Raw genomic sequence first — 17,473 nt, forward strand, 5'->3', positions numbered from 1 at the left:
CTTTGAAGTCGCAGTACTTATTGGAAATCATGGAGTACAACTTGTCATGTGACTTTATAGTCCCAAATTGCAGAACAAGTTGTATAAGTGTGAAGGGCCTTATGTCGCACTAGTTTTGGCGACTTGGGGGTGATTTCAATAGACATCTGTGCAGGTCATTCAAATCGCCCCCAAACCTGCACTGAAATGCGGGTTTGAAATTGTGTAAATTCAGCTGAACTCGCACGATTTCAGACCCGCATTTAGTGTGAACGTACCCTTAGCCCCGATTCACACTGAGGCCCTTTTGAAATCGATTTTAAGCCGGTGTAACGTTAAAAAACCCTACTTCGTGAAAATTCCCAACCCTCGTCACTTCCGGTGCACATACGTCATGGAACAGCTGAGCAGCTTACCACTGCGCATGCTCACAGCTCCGGAGGGTAGGTAATTTTCACTGGGTAGTGATTTGTAAAGTTACACTGCATCAGCTGTTGCCGTGGGTACATGAAATCATCTCCGCTCCTACCCCTGTGACTTCCCTGATCTCAGCTCCTAAATGTAAAAGCGGCGGCGGGTCTATGAAAATATAACTCATGGAGCAGAGATATCCGTGATTTATATTTTCATACACCCGCCTCTTTTATATTTAGGAGCCGAGATCAGGGAAGTCACAGGGGTAGGAGCGGAGATGATTTAATGTACCCGCGGCAACAGCTGATGCGGTGTAACATTAGAAAACCCTACCCCGTGAAAATTCCCTACCCTCCGGAGCTGTGAGCATGCGCAGTGGTAAGCTGCTCAGCTGTTCCATGACGTAGGTGCAGAGGAAGTGAGGAAGGTAGGGAATTTTCACGGGTAGGGTTTTTTCACTGAACACCTGCATTTCATTCCAACTTTGGGGGGCGATTTCATTGACATCTGTATGGCTTCCTGCACAGATGCCTATGGAAATTGCCCCCACAAATCGCCAAAAGTAGAATAGTAACTACTTTTGGGAATCAATGCTATTGCCGGCACTTGGCTCTGATTTGATATGTCAAATCTGACCAATGTGAACGTGTTCTTAATGTAGACAAACTGGGGAAGATTTACTAAAACTGCTGCAGTTGTACATTTTTTTTTTGCACATATGCATTTTAGTGGATTTTAGAGGAATTTTGCACTGCTTAAATTGCATTTTTTTTGCGATTTGTCACTTACACAGATTACTACCCATAGGGTCTTGTAGCAGCAGCAATTCCCTTCTTTGTCGCAAGTGTTTTTTTCTATTTTATAGCTGTACATAGAAACCAATCAGCTTCCAGGTTTGAGTCCCTGTTCACACCGGTGCGACTTGTCATGCCGTTTGACAGGTCCAAATGCCATGACAAGTCACACCCTATTGTGATCAATGGAACTGTTCAACTCGGTGCAACGCCCACTTTGCAGTCCTGCATGGATTTGAGGGGAAAAAAAAGTTTTCTGCACTATTTTTTTTTTTTTCCGATTTCAGGTGCAACACGTATAGACATCTCTGCATGAAGTCACACTGACCTGCGGCTTAGAATATGTGGAGTTGTTAGGCCCCTTTCATATAGGTGCTCCACTGAGCAGACAAATGACAGGTCCATCTCTGATCCGCTGTGCAGAGGGGACACAGCCAGCTCTCCTCTACAGGTAAATAGGGTGAAAACAAACCGCCAGTCCGTTTTCATCAGATCCTTCCTGATCCAATAAGCCAGATCTCCTCCACTGTGAAGTAATGGGCGCTGTCGGGTCTCGTTTAAACGTAGTGGGTGAGCCTTGGTTTTGCTGCCCCCTTTTAAACCACTTCAATACCAGACACGTGTATCCCCTTCCTGACCAGGCCAATATTCAGCTTTCAGTGCTGTCACACTTTGAATGACAATTGCGCAGTCACGCAACACTGTATCCAAATGACATTTTTTTTAAATTAGACATTCTTTTGGAGGTATTTAAAGTAGTATTAAAGCTTCCTTTTTTTTTTTTTAACCACTTAAGCCCCGGAAGATTTTACCCCCTTCCTGACCAGGCCCTATTTTGCGATTCGGCACTGCGTGACTTTAACGGACAATTGCGCGGTCGTGCGACGCTGTACCCAAATGAAATTGATGTCCTTTTTTTTCCCACAAACAGAGCTTTCTTTTGGTGGTATTTGATCACCTGTGTAATTTTTACTTTTTGCGCTATAAACAAAAAAATACCGTAAATTTTGAAAAAATAACAATATATTTCACATTTTTTTATATGAAATTCCCCAAATAAATGTAAAAATCAAAATTTTTTAACATTTTAGGCCAATTTGTTTTCTGCTACATATGTTTGGTAAAAAAAATCGCAATAAGCGTATTGTGATTGGTTTGCGCAAAAGTTACTGCGTTTACTAACTAAGGGAACGTTTTTTGTCATTTTTACTGTTTTTTTATTTTCTGCGATTTTTTTTGCGGGACTGCGACATTGCGGCAGACAGATCGGACCCTTGACTGACATTTTTGACACTTTTGGGGGTACCAGTGACATTACTACAGTAATCAGTGCTATACATATGCACTGTTACTGTAAAAATGACACTGGCAGGGAAGGGGTTAACTTTATTAGTGATCAAGGGGTTAAGTGTGTCCCTAGGGGCGTGCTTTTTACTGTAAAGGGGTGTGGCTAGTGATATAACCACAGAGACATACGATCCTACATAGCAGGATCGTATGATCTCTGCAGTTAGATCAGGGAGAATGACAGGCGGCTTTGTTTACATTAGCCACCTGCCTCTCTCCCTCTCCACGGGGAGATCGCGTGTGACCGGAGGACATCGGGTCCGCCGATCACACGCACAGACATGTTAGGGAACGAGCGGGGGCGGGAGCGCGCCTCCGGCGGCGCGCGCTCGCCCCGTAGAGGCTCACAGGCTAGCGACGTGGGGACAGGCACCAGCAAACCTCAGGTAAGGGTGGCTGTGGGAAACCCTTTTATTATAAACTCTCTTTCTCCTCCCCCACCCCCTGGTGGCTGGGGCCTCTCTGGGCACTGGGAGTCCTGATACACGTTACTGTACACCTGTGGGTAGCCTTGCAGGATTTTCTAGACTCATTGGGGGTCCTGTCTGTTTGTTTTGGCAGTCAAAAAGCTCTGATCCGAAAAAGAGATGTCCTTCATGCAAATCTAAGTTGCCAGAAATGCATTGCTGTTCTTGTTAAAGTGGAGTTCCACCCTAATTTTATACTTACCTCCATCTTCTCGCTCCGGGTCACCTGAAAAACAAATGGATAATCGCATTTTTTTTTTTTTTTTACTTACCTCGTAGCGAAGAAAAAATACTTACCTTACTTCCTTCTTCCTCCTTCCTCGGCCGCGGCCCGTCGTCACTTCCTGGCTCTGCAATGATTCCTGGGAGCTGAACGTCATAGCTCCCAGGAATCATTGCGCCTGCACCGGCCCCGACGTCAGTTCCGGGGTGCGCGCGTCATCCCCTTCTAAACAGCTTCTGGGCATGCCCAGAAGCTGTAGAGGGATGACGCGCGTGACCCGGAAGTGACGTCGGGGCCGGCGCAGGGCATCGTGGGACCGAAGAAGACGGAAGAGGACGCTGAAGAGGATCTCGCTGGCTTCAAGCTGCCCACATCTGAGATGGCAGCGCTGGACAAGACGTTTTCAAGGTAAGTATTTGTCCTAACAGGTAAGTGCAACCCGGGACAGATCAGAGGCTAGCCATTGTGGAATGCACTAGCCCTGACTGTCCCGGGGGTATTTTTAAAAAAAAAAAAAAATTCCAGGGTGGAACTCCACTTTAAGGAAGAATCAACGTCAGCTTATAGTGACATGATTGCCTCGGTTAAAAATGAGCTTGATGCCACCATTCGTTTTTTTTTTGTGCATCTTTAGCAAACCCCCCAGCTAGTCAGGCATCTACCTCAGAGTCCTCACAAGGCCCACTGTTAATCCCTCTGGTGGATACGAATTTGGATCCCGCTACCCAGGAGGGCCGTTCTTCTCATTCCAATGAAGATTCAGAGGAGGATGAAGGAGAGGGAGTGGAAGATGCTCCCAGTAAATATAATTTGTCTTTGGATCAGGTGGATGGATTACTTAAGGCAGTTTATGCTACACTTGGTGTGGGAGAAGAGAGGATAGAGCTTACCCTTCATGACCGCATGTGTGCAGGCCTCGGTGAGCCAAAGGGGCGCACCTTCCCAGTACACTCTGTAATCTGCGATTCCATCAAGAATGAATGGTCGGACACCGGAGAGAAAACTTTTTTTTCCCTAAAGCTCATAAAAGACACTTTCCCTTTGAGGAAAACTCGGCTGCAGTCTGGAATAAAGGTACCTAGACTTGATGCTGCTTTTTCAAAAGTATCCAGATCAACTGATTTGGCGTTTGAAGACATGGGGGTCTTGAAAGATCCCATGGACAAGAGAATGGACCTTCTCCTTAAAAAATCCTGGCAGGCCATTATGTGAAATCTCAAGCCAGCGATGGCAACTACTTGTGTGGCCAGAAATCTGGAATATTGAGTTAACCAGGTTAAAGCGCATATTGTAGCAGATTCACCCAAGCAAGAAACTCTTGAATTCCTTCTCTACCCTTTCGTCAGCTTTAGCTTACATTGCAGATACCTCAGCTGAGTCTATTAGGTTGACAGCTAGGTCAGCGGCACTATCTAATTCAGCCAGACGAGCACTTTGGTTGAAGACTTGGCCAGAGGACTGCACATCCAAGAGTAAGCATGCGAAATTCCATTTACAGCAGACCTGTTATTTGGCCCAGAACTACTGTAGATTCCATACTGGATAGAACAGCGGATAGGAAAAGGGCAAAAATAAGAAACAGCCTCCCAGGCATCTTTTTCGCCCTCAAAGATTGCAAGATCAGGAGGGCAGACCTCAATCAAAGAGACGGAACTGGTCCTCACAAAAGCAGAAAGGCAATGAAGGACTCCTTTTCCATCCTCCTTCACAGACCAATAAAACCGAATGACTGGGCATTTCCTGTCATTCTAAAGCAAGGTCTAGCGGGCAATATTGGGGGCATTAGCGGTAAGGTGACCAGAATTTCAAAACACAAGGTAAGTAAGTTGACAAATCCGAAGTGCAGCCTCTGTAACGCTCCTGCGTTTTTGTAGTAGGCTGGATTTGCAGCTGCAGAATCTCCACTCAGTAGTCATGTAGAGATGTGTTGAATAACCAGATCCAACTCTCCAGACTCATCACTGTGGGCTTGTCAGCTTCAGCATACAGATATACACACTCAATAAGATGTTCCTGGAGTGATAGGATGTATATAACAGTATGAAGATGATGTGCTGAAGGGACAGGTGTGAACAGTGACAGAGATGGCAAGCACTTGATAGAAATGTTCAGGAGAGTATTAGATGGTATTAGGTAGAATGCAGATAGGTTAGTAATCGAGTATGGTAACAGGTGGTAAGGACAGCAGATGACAATTACAGGATAGACTAACCCAGTGCAAGGATAGATGGTAGTAGACTCAAGAGCTAGCAATCTATGTAACAGTGCAGATGATAGATTTAGTATGCATAGATAGTAACAGTCCTTATGTGCAGAGGTAGATAGTGTAAGTAAGGTTATGGAGGATTCCCCTGTGGGGTACTTATCACTAGTAAAGTTAGTAGTAGCAGGGTCCAGTAGTAAGGGAGTGATCCAGTAGCGAGATACAGGGATCGGTAGCGAGGTTCCGGTCTGTTTCCAAGTAGAAGGGAATAGCTGGAGGTTCCGGTAGCAAGGTAAGCTTGTAAGCATGTGGACACACGGCAGGTTGAACGAACGATGTGAGAGAGAACGCCGGCGGTTGAAATAGCCGCTCTGCGGCGCTCGGCGATGACGTCATCCGTCTTAAAGGTGTATGCGTACCACCTAATTAGAAAGGTGGGACGCATATTTGAAAGAAAAGTGGAAATTAAGGGTACCAGAGGTACCAGAATCTTACAGTACCCCCCCCTTAAGGCCGACTCCGGAAGGCCTATAGCACTGATTTCTCCGGGTATTTCGAGTGAAATCTTCGTATAAGCCTAGGTGCGTGAACATCAGTGGTATCCAACCAGGTGTCGTCTTGGGGTCCATAGTTCTTCCATTTTATGAGATACTGGAGTCTTCCTCTGTGGATATGAGAATCCAAAATCTCCTTAATCTCATATTCTTCTCCGCCTTCAACTTGTACTGGAAGTGGAGGCAAGATGGTAGGCCTTATTCCCTGATTAGGAACATGGGGTTTCAGTAGCGACACATGGAAGATGGGATGGATCTTGAGATCTGCTGGTAAGGTGAGCTGTGCTGCAGCTTTTCCAATAAGTTTCTTAATTGGGAAGGGTCCCAGAAATAAAGGTCCAAGCTTTTTGCTAGGGATCTTTAATCTTAAATTTCTTGTCGATAGCCAAACGAGGTCCCCAATAGCATACTGAGGAGAAGGTCTTCTACGTAGGTCATAGTACTTCTTTTGTTGGCTATGGGCGTGTGAGATAGTGGTATTAAGTAACTCCAGAGAGTCCTTTATTTGGGTAAGATAGTCTGAGGCTACTGGGTTACTTGATGGTAGGATGCGTGGTGGAAGAAGTGTGGGATGAAAGCCATAGTTCAAGTAGAATGGACTTTGCTTAGTGGTACTGTGGGTTGCGGTGTTATAAGCAAATTCCGCCAGAAGGAGAAGGTCCACCCAATCATCCTGTAGGTATGATGTGTAGCAACGCAGATATTGTTCTATACACTGGTTGACTCTTTCAGTCTGTCCGTTGGTCTGAGGGTGGTAGGGAGAAGTGAGCTTTCGCTCAATCCGTAATATTTGACAAAGAGCTTGCCAAAATTTGGAGATGAACTGTGAACCACGGTCGGATAAAAGAGTCTTTGGTATTCCGTGTAACTTGAACACATGTTTCATCAGTAGTTCCGCTGTTTGTTTGGATGAAGGTAGTCTACGGATAGCGATGAAATGTGCCATCTTTGTCAGGTGGTCCACTGACACTAGAATGGTATTAAATCCTTTAGAAGGTGGTAGTTCTACTATAAAGTCTAAGGATACAACCTCCCATGGAACCTGGGGTATTGGTAGACTGCAGAGTAGACCAGATGGTTTTGTAGTGTCAATTTTGGACCTTGCACAGATGTCACATGAAGATACAAATTTTTGTACAGACGTCTTCATATCAGGCCACCAAAACTGCCTAGTAAGCAAATTTAGGGTTTTCGTCATACCCATATGTCCTGCCATGGGCACATCATGTGATAACTCCAAGATCTTGGTACGCATAGTAGGGGGTATGTAGAGTTTGTCGTTGTAGTAAAGGAAGCCTTCTGCATCAGTACTTAGTTGTGGTGGAGGTGAATCAAATCTTATACTGTGCAAAATCTCTTCCTTCAGGGAACGAACAACCCCAATAATACGTTCATAGGGTATTATAGGAATAGAAGGGATTTCAGAGCAGTTATCTTCGGTTAATCGTGATAGACCATCCGCTTTTTTATTTTTGTCTGCAGGCGTGTAGGTCACTAAGAAGTTGAATCTTAGGAAAAATAATGACCATCGTACCTGCCGGTGGGAGAGAGTTTTGTTAGTCTGGAGGTATTGAAGGTTTTTGTGATCTGTATATATTAGTATTGGTAACCGGGTACCCTCAAGTAGATGTCGCCAATTCTCCAGTGCCAGTTTTATGGCAAGCAACTCCTTTTCACCCACTGGGTAATTCACCTCTGGGCTGCTTAATGATTTTGAAAAGAAAGCAACTGGGTGGAGTGGTGAAGTATTTGTTGGTCGTTGGGAGAGAACTGCTCCTACTGCCATATTTGACGCATCTACCTCCAGAATATATTGGAGGGATGGGTCTGGATGGCGTAGTATGGGAGCAGAAGTAAAGCTTGATTTTAACAAGCAGAAAGCTCGATTTGCTTCTTCTGACCATTTGAATGGTTTCTTTATACTTGTCAATTGTGTGAGAGGTCTCACAATGGCAGAAAAGTTCTTGATGAACTTCCTATAGAAGTTTGAAAATCCAAGGAATCGCTGTAATGCCTTACGAGTTGTTGGTATAGGCCAGTCCAGAATACAGGATATCTTGCTCATATCCATCTTAATTCCGGTTTTGGATATGATGTATCCCAGGAATAATATTTCTTCTTTATGAAATAGGCATTTTTTTAATTTCACGTATAGATTGTGTGCGAGTAATCTGGATAACACAAGTCTTACATGTTTTATATGTTCAGAGAGAGATCGAGAATAGATAAGTATATCATCCAGATATACTACAACACAGACATCAAGTAAGTCTCTAAAGATGTCGTTTATGAACCTTTGGAAGGCTGCGGGAGCATAACACAACCCGAATGGCATCACAAGATATTCGAATAATCCGTATCTGGTTCTGAATGCTGTTTTCCACTCATCTCCGTCACGGATTCGGATTAGGTTGTATGCCCCTTTCAGGTCTAATTTAGAGAAGTAAGTAGCCCCGCGCACTTGTTCAATGAGTTCAGGGATGAGCGGTAAAGGATAGCGATCCTTTATTGTAATCGTATTTAATTGCCTATAATCGATAATAGGCCTAAGACTTGAATCCTTATTGCGGAGAAAAAAAAGTCCTGCAGCTGTGGAAGAAGTAGAGGGTCTGATGAACCCTTTTGTCAAATTCTCATCCAAGTATTCCTTGAGATGAGAAAGTTCATCCTGTGAAAGAGGATAAACATGACCGAAAGGCAATTTGCTGTTACGGAGTAGATCGATAGTGCAATCATAAACCCTATGGGGAGGCAACATTTGGGCATTTTTTTCAAGGAATACTTCGGACAGATCCTGATAGCATAGTGGTGCAATCTCATCTGACACCACAGACAGGATCTTTCCATAAGATGGGAGGTTACACGTAATCTCACAATAGTGAGAAGGGAAAGACAAAGTCAGTTTTTTCCAATCTATGATTGGTTGATGTGTGTGTAACCAGGGGAGTCCCAAAATAATAGAAAAATGGGGTGAAGATAGTATATCAAAAGTGGTGGTCTCCATATGAGACTCAGTAGTGACGAGGAGTGCTTGTGTCTGGTTGGTGAATTGATTGGTTAATGAAACTAACAGAAACAGGTTTAGGTTTTGAAATAATAGGTATTTTATTTAAGGTAACAAAACATGTATCAATATAGTTTCCACAAGATCCGGTGTCGATCATAGCCTTGGTGGTAATCCTAGTCTGGTCCCACTGTAATGTCAAATGAACAAAGAGATAGGGGTTAGAAAAGGAAGTCGTTAATCCTCCTAGCAAAACATGTGAACACTCACCCTCTTTTTTGCAGACAAGGGGACAGACGCTTATCAAATGATCCGGGGATGCGCAGTACATGCAGAGGTTTCTGGATCTTCTTCTGGCTCGTTCAGTAGTTGATAAAGGTGGGCGTATGGTTCCTACCTCCATAGGAGTAGGGTCAACGGCCGAAATCCGAGAAGGACTAGACAATGGCATTCCCATTTTCTCAGCCCTTCTTTCACGCAGTCGCCTGTCGATGTTGATACTGAGTTGTATTAAGGCATCCAAGGTGCCAGGTAAATCCGCTCGGGCGAGCTCGTCTTTAACAGCTTCTGACAAGCCGAGTCTGAATTGAGTTCGCAGAGATGTATCATTTCACCCTGAATCAAGGGTCCATCTTTTGAACTCAGCTACAAAGTCTTCTACAGGTCTCCTTCCTTGTTTTAAAGCCCTCAATTGAATATCAGCAGTACTCTGCCTGTTGGGGTCATCATCATATAAACTAGCGAGTTCTGCTAGGAATAAAGAATAGGAGTTCAGAAGCTGATCATTTTTCTCAAAGAGAGTGTCTGCCCAGGCCCGTGGGTCACCCGTTAAATATGAGATAACGGTACAGACTTTAATTTGATCAGTAGGGTATGTACGAGGTTTTAACAAAAAAAGTAATTAACATGCGTTTTTGAATTCACAAAATTTTTTCCGATCACCTGTAAACACTATAGGAGGGTTTATTTTAGGTTCAGGGGGTTGAGCAGCAGTGAGCCGTGAAAGACGGGTTACCCGCTGTATCAGAGTCTGATTTTCTTCTTTTACTTCAGTAAGAGCAAGCATTAATGCATTTACTTGTTGTGTTAATTGTGTCACTTGAGTGGGTAATTCTGCTGAATCAATTTTTAAGGTTCGTTCAATCTGTAACGCTCCTGCGTTTTTGTAGTAGGCTGGATTTGCAGCTGCAGAATCTCCACTCAGTAGTCATGTAGAGATGTGTTGAATAACCAGATCCAACTCTCCAGACTCATCACTGTGGGCTTGTCAGCTTCAGCATACAGATATACACACTCAATAAGATGTTCCTGGAGTGATATGATGTATATAACAGTATGAAGATGATGTGCTGAAGGGACAGGTGTGAACAGTGACAGAGATGGCAAGCACTTGATAGAAATGTTCAGGAGAGTATTAGATGGTATTAGGTAGAATGCAGATAGGTTAGTAATCGAGTATGGTAACAGGTGGTAAGGACAGCAGATGACAATTACAGGATAGACTAACCCAGTGCAAGGATAGATGGTAGTAGACTCAAGAGCTAGCAATCTATGTAACAGTGCAGATGATAGATTTAGTATGCATAGATAGTAACAGTCCTTATGTGCAGAGGTAGATAGTGTAAGTAAGGTTATGGAGGATTCCCCTGTGGGGTACTTATCACTAGTAAAGTTAGTAGTAGCAGGGTCCAGTAGTAAGGGAGTGATCCAGTAGCGAGATACAGGGATCGGTAGCGAGGTTCCGGTCTGTTTCCAAGTAGAAGGGAATAGCTGGAGGTTCCGGTAGCAAGGTAAGCTTGTAAGCATGTGGACACACGGCAGGTTGAACGAACGATGTGAGAGAGAACGCCGGCGGTTGAAATAGCCGCTCTGCGGCGCTCGGCGATGACGTCATCCGTCTTAAAGGTGTATGCGTACCACCTAATTAGAAAGGTGGGACGCATATTTGAAAGAAAAGTGGAAATTAAGGGTACCAGAGGTACCAGAATCTTACAGCCTCACAGCATCTAACAAGGATATAGTATGTGACTGGACAAAAATACAAGGTTTGTATACCAATGCTATAAGTTTGGCTAACAAGATGGAAGAACTGGAGTTGCTAATGTATGAGGAGGATTTCAATTTTGTGGGAATTTCAGAGACTTGGTTTGACAGCTCTCATGGTTGGGTGGCAACCATTCAGGGTTATTCCCTTTATCACAGAGATAGGGAGGGTAGAAAAGGGGGAGGGGTATACCTGTATATCAAAAATGATGTGCAAGTGAATATGAGGGACTATATCACTATTGGAGGAGGTGGAATCCTTATGGGTAGCGCTTCAAAGGGAGGAAACTAGGGGGAAAGTAATACTGGGTGTATGCTATAGGCCCCGAAAATCAGAGGGGGGAGGCGGTCCTCCTATCACAGTTTGGAATAGCGGCAAGGATGGGAAATGTCATTATTATGGGGGATTTTAATTATCCAAATATACAGTAGACTAGGCAGAAGGAACCATGCATTCATCTAAGGCTCACTAGAGACTAGTGCGTGAAGGCACCAAGTGACCCTTTGACCACTATAAGAGTTATAGTTCTCAAGAGCTAAGAGTGAAGAAACTATGCTTTCAACATTTTGTCAAGGTGCATCACTAGTTGCAATTTTATGGAGGAGTATGAAAAGAAGTTCACTGTTGGTGTCACATGCAGTTTGCCAGAAGGCACCACAGAGACTCTGGAGGTAGAAAAAGGGTTCTGCGGCCTACTGAGACCAAATCTGAGCTTTTTTGCCATGAGACCAAACACGTTTTGTATAAGGAAACCATGGCACGTCATCATAAATGCAACATAACCAGCAGTGGTGACACCATCATATTGTGGGGAGGCTTCAGAAGGTAGAATGCAGCAGCAAAATGCAGGGAAGTCCTAGAGAAAAACTTAATGCAAGCTGCAAGAAACCTGAGCCAGATAATGATCCCAAGCTCAATGTAAAATGGCTTTTCCTAGGGCTTCTGGGATGGATCAGAGCGATTCTGATTGGTCGCATGCTGGCGCATGTCCCCTTTGACCAATCAAAACTGCTCGGACTCATCCGGTAAGTCCTAGTGAAAGACAGAGAGGAAGAGTGGGCTTTCAAATCTCTTGACTGCTGCAGTGGCTGCATGGGTAGTGACAGCTAATCACTCACAGAGGTACAGCAGGGGCCAGGGACTCCTGTGAAAAGGTGAACTTGTACTTTAATCTAAAAAACACTGAGGGTTCAATACTACTTTAATATTTTTGTATGTTCCTATTACTTAGAGATACGGATGCATCATACAAACCATTTTTTTTTTATTTTTTTGTCAGAAAAACAATTTTAGTTTTTTGTTTTTTTTTAATCCGAGTGATAATGTGTTACTAAAATAAAACTCCACCTTTAAAGCTATCTTTCCCCTAATGAAGTAACGTGACTCGTGACGCAACACGTAGGGTGGAGCCTAAAGATCACAGACCAGAAGTAAGGGTGTATTATACACATTGCAGTATCCCTGCCCTTTTTTGTGATATGCTGAATTGATGTGAGTGCGGTTTTAATTTCAATAAAGTGTTTAAATCAAAATACTACACTATTGGAGGCCACTTTCTCCTCTTTCTTAACATGCCACTGGAGTGAGATATTATACTAGTATGCATATAAAGACTGTTCTAAAGGTTTTGGAGTGTGTCTATGAGAATGTTTGACCATTCTTCCAAAAGCGCATTTGTGAGGTCAGGCACTGATGTTGGAGAGAAGGCCTGGCTCGCAGTCTGCACTCTAATTCATCCTAAAGGTGTTCTATTGGGTTGAGGTCAGGACTCTGTGCAGGCCAGCGAAGTTCCTCCACTCCAAACTCGCTTATCCATGTCTTTATGGGCCTTGCTTTGTGCACTGGTACAAAATCATTTGGTGGAGGGGGGGGGGGGGTTAAGGTGGGGTTGTTTTTCAGGGGTTGGGCTTCCAGCGAAGAGAACTCTTGAAGTACCACTAAAACTTTCTTTTCTGATTTTGCAGAGTGCAGAGGGATTAGAATGCTTGTCAGTTTTGTTGCTGTCTTTGCCCCGCCCCCCCCCCTTCCCGTTAGGAAGATTCACCCTCTCTATGTGCCCTGTTTAGCATTATCATTGAAAGTGAAAGAAAAAGTAAATCCTACATTTTGGGTTGCCACCAGAAAAGTAATAGCAGGGAAATCTTCCAATGGGGGCACTAGTTCTGGTGACCTGGGGGTCCCCAAGGAATTTCCCAAATTTGCAGGATTTCCTCTCACTTCCTGTTTGGGTATGGGACAGGAAGTGAAGGAAATCTCCCCATTGAGACACAAATTGAAAAAAAAAAAAAAAAAAAAAAGCTGACGGGTTATAACCCTCCCTTACTCCATCTAAAAATGAAAAAAAGTTTTGCCTACAGTTCTACTTTAAAGCTTTAGCATACCAAGACATTTTGGACAATTTTATGCTCCCAACTTTGTGGGAACAGTTTGGGGATGGCCCCTTCCTATTCCAACATGACTGCGCACCGGTGCACAAAGTAAAGTCCATAAAGACATGAATGTATGAGTTTTGGGTGGAGGAACTTTACTAGGCTGCACCTCAACCCGATAGAACACCTTTGAGGTGAATTAGAGCAAGGACTGCAAGCCAGGCCTTCTCGTCCAACGTCAATACCTGACCTCACAAATGCGCTTCTGGAAGAATGGTCAAACATTCCTGTAGACACACTCCTAAACCTTGTGGACAGCCTTCCCAGAAGAGTTGAAGCTGTTATAGCTGCAAAGAGTGGGCCAACTCAATATTGAACCCTACGAACCAAGACTGGGATGCCATTAAATTTCACGTGCGTGTAAACGCAGGTGTCCCAATACTTTTGGTAATAAAGTGTATATGAAGTTCATGGTTGAATCCAAGTAAAGGAACCAGTTTGAACACCACCACAAAATATTTATGAGCAAATCACTTAAATTTTTGATAATTATGAACCTTTTTATTGTCATTTATTTGCTTGATATATTAGCAATTTTGTGTTATTCATATTTACCTAATGTAAGTAATTATTGGTCATGTGATTGGTTTGTAGCACGGTTGTATCTAATACAAACAGAGCAGTGCTTTCTTAGGCTCCATGTACACGGGACGTTGTTAAAAGTCCCTTGAATGCTGGAATTTTTTTTTTTTTTTTTTAGGACGTTTAAAACGTCCGTTGTGTCGCATTTGCACCCGCGTTTAGTGGGCGTTTGCGGGCGTCTGCGTTTAAAACCGTTCCTAGAGGTCAAAAAAATAATTCCCCTTTAAAATAGAAAAACGCGAGCGCCAAACGCGGGTCATCGCATTCGGTCGCGTTCGGCCGCGTTTGGTCACGTTCGGACGCGTTTTTGCGTTTGAAACGCCGGGAAACACACGTTCAAACGCAAATAATTGCGTTCCAAAAAACGTCCCTGAACTCAACTGCCTGCAAATGACTGTAAACGACCCTGTGTACATGGACAGATAAGATAACATGTAGGTGGGTTCAGGGGCTTCTGAAAAAAACACCCAACTGCTCCTAAACGGCCATTTACAACGTCCCGTGTACATGGAGCCTTACACCATCTTTCTATCTGGCTACAGGTTTTCAGCTTTTGGAGACACTGCCACAAATAAAGGGCTGATTCTTACTCATGTTTAAGTATAGTTTTATATTTTCATGTCTCCAAGAATGGGATTTGCTGTTTCATTACAACAGTTTGCTAATAGCCTGAAGTTCAAATATAATGTGCTATATAGCGGTTTATGAAGTAGGACAATAATTCAGATTTATGAGACAGGTTTATTTGAAGCAGTGAGTTCACAACGCACACAAAGTAATTTTTCTGAGCTATGTAAATATTATAGGTTATACATATGATTTTCCCAAGCTCAGAACACCTTGGGGTGATAAAAAATTCAAACTGGGGCAGATGCGTATCAATGATACTAATAATAATCATATTTATTTATTTTATTTCAGGTACTTACAGTGGGGATCGAAAGTTTGGGCACCCCAGGTAAAAATTTGTATTAATGTGCATAAAGAAGCCAAGGAAAGATGGACAAATCTCCAAAAGGCATCAAATTACAGATTAGACATTCTTATAATATGTCAAAAAAAGTTAGATTTTATTTCCATCATTGACACTTTCAAAATTACAGAAAACAAAAAAATGGTGTCTGCAAAAGTTTTGGCACCCTGCAGAATTTATAGCATGCACTGCCCCCTTTGCAAGGCTGAGACCTGCCAGTGTCATGAATTGTTCTCAATCATCGTCTGGGAAGACCAGGTGATGTCAATCTCAAAGGTTTTAAATGCCCAGACCCATCTGACCTTGCCCCAACAATCAGCACCATGGGATCTTCTAAGCAGTTGTCTAGAAAACTGAAACTGAAAATAGTTGACGCTCACAAAGCTGGAGAAGGCTATAAGAAGATAGCGAAACGTTTTCAGATGTCAATATCCTCTGTTCGGAATGTAATTAAGAAATGGCAGTCATCAGGAACAGTGGAAGTTAAAGCAAGATCTGGAAGACCAAGAAAAATATCAGACAGAACAGCTCGCAGGATTGTGAGAAAAACAATTCAAAACCCACGTTTGACTGCACGATCCCTCCAGAAAGATCTGGCAGACACTGGATTTGTGGTACACTATTCCACTATAAAGAGATACTTGTACAAATATGGTCTTCATGGAAGAGTCATCAGAAGAAAACCTCTTCTACGTCCTCACCACAAAAATCAGCGTTTGAACTTTGCAAATGAACATATAGACAAGCCTGATGCATTTTGGAAACAAGTTCTGTGGACCGATGAGGTTAAAATTGAACTTTTTGGCCGGAATGAGCAAAGGTAAGTTTGGAGAAGAAGGGGCACAGAATTTAATGAAAAGAACCTCTGTCCTACTTTTAAGAATGGGGGTGGATCAATCATGCTTTGGGGTTGTATTGCAGCCAGTGGCACACGGAACAAAGAGCCCAAACTTTCAATCCCCACTGTATATAGTGCTGTCAATTTACGCAGTGCTTTCCATACACATTATACATTCACATCAGTCCCTACCCACAAGGCACTTACAATAATTATTTTGTTATATCAGTGATTTGCAAGAATGACTTAAAGGTAAAGTAAAGCTAAACCCCAAATGACTGACATCTAGTTTGTGGCATATCATGCAAGTATAAGTCTTCATGTTAGCGTTCTGAATGATGGATAAGTAAGAGGTAAAAGGAAAGAGAAGCAGCTAGTTCAGGAGTGGAGGCATAGTGGCTGATGAGTGGTGACCGAGGTTCTGTTGGAGGAGTGGATTAGTGGCTCTATGGTCTACCTGTCAAAGCGGCAGCAACATGTGGGTACGTTATAATACAGTGGCTGGTGTAAACATACCCTAATAGCTAGTTTAAAAAAATTGAAAGTGTACAATGTCTTTAAAAGCCTTTGAAACTTTCATACATGTAGCTAATAAATTATTTACTAGCAGTAGGTTTATGGAGTATACTGTAGTAAGCTGCAGTCATTCTATACTGATAAACCTAATTTCAGTTTGATGTATTTAACTTAAAGTGGTTCTAAAGCCTGAAAGTTTCTTACCTTAATACATTACCTGCATGAAGGTAAAAAAACCTTCCACTAGTTGTTCCCCTTGCCCCCTATACAGTGGGCAAAACAATTATTTGATCCCCTGCATATTTTGGAAGGTTACCCACCTACAAATAAATGAAGGGTCTATAATTATTTATCATAGGTGTATTTTAAATGATAGAGACAGAATATCAACCAAAAATCCAGAAAAAAAAACACATAAAACAAATGCTATAATTTAAGTTACAGTCCAGTGAGTAAAATAAGTATTTGATTCCCAACAAAACATGACTTAGTACTTGGTAGAGAAATCCTTATTGGCAAGCACAGAGGTAATGCCTTTCTTGTAGCTGCTTACCAGGTTTGAACACCAATTTTGGTCCACTCTTACAGATCTTCTCTAAATCCTTAAAGAGGTTGTAAACCTCCCAAATTTTTTTTTGGAAAAAAAAAAAAAACCACCTGAAAGACAAACATATAATGAGCTAGTATGTATCTAGCTCATTATGAAATACTTACCTTAAAACGAAGTGCCGACGGTTCACCTCTCTCATAGGCGACATGTTCTGTCGCCCTTCTTCCTGGTTTGCTGCATCCAGCCATCTGATTGGCTGGAGCCGCGATTACATCACTCCCGTGCATGCGCGCGGGAGCCGACGGTCACAGCACAGGGCTCTGAAGGAACGGCGCCAGCGGCCGTTCCTTCAGAGCGCATGCGCCAGTGATGCCACTGGCTGCATTTAAGGTAAATATCTTCTAAACCAGGGCTCAAAATTTAAAGTCCTGAGCTACTAGCCAGGCCTTAAGGGTTACTCGCCACCAGTTGCCCCACCCAACTCCTACCCTGCCCCGCCCCTAAACACGCCCTCATAAATTATCTCATAAAATGACACTGTTAAATGTTTTTGCAT

The sequence above is a fragment of the Pelophylax lessonae genome, assembly GCF_965119305.1.
Source record: "Pelophylax lessonae genome assembly, chromosome: 3".
Classification (NCBI taxonomy): Eukaryota; Metazoa; Chordata; class Amphibia; order Anura; family Ranidae; genus Pelophylax; species Pelophylax lessonae.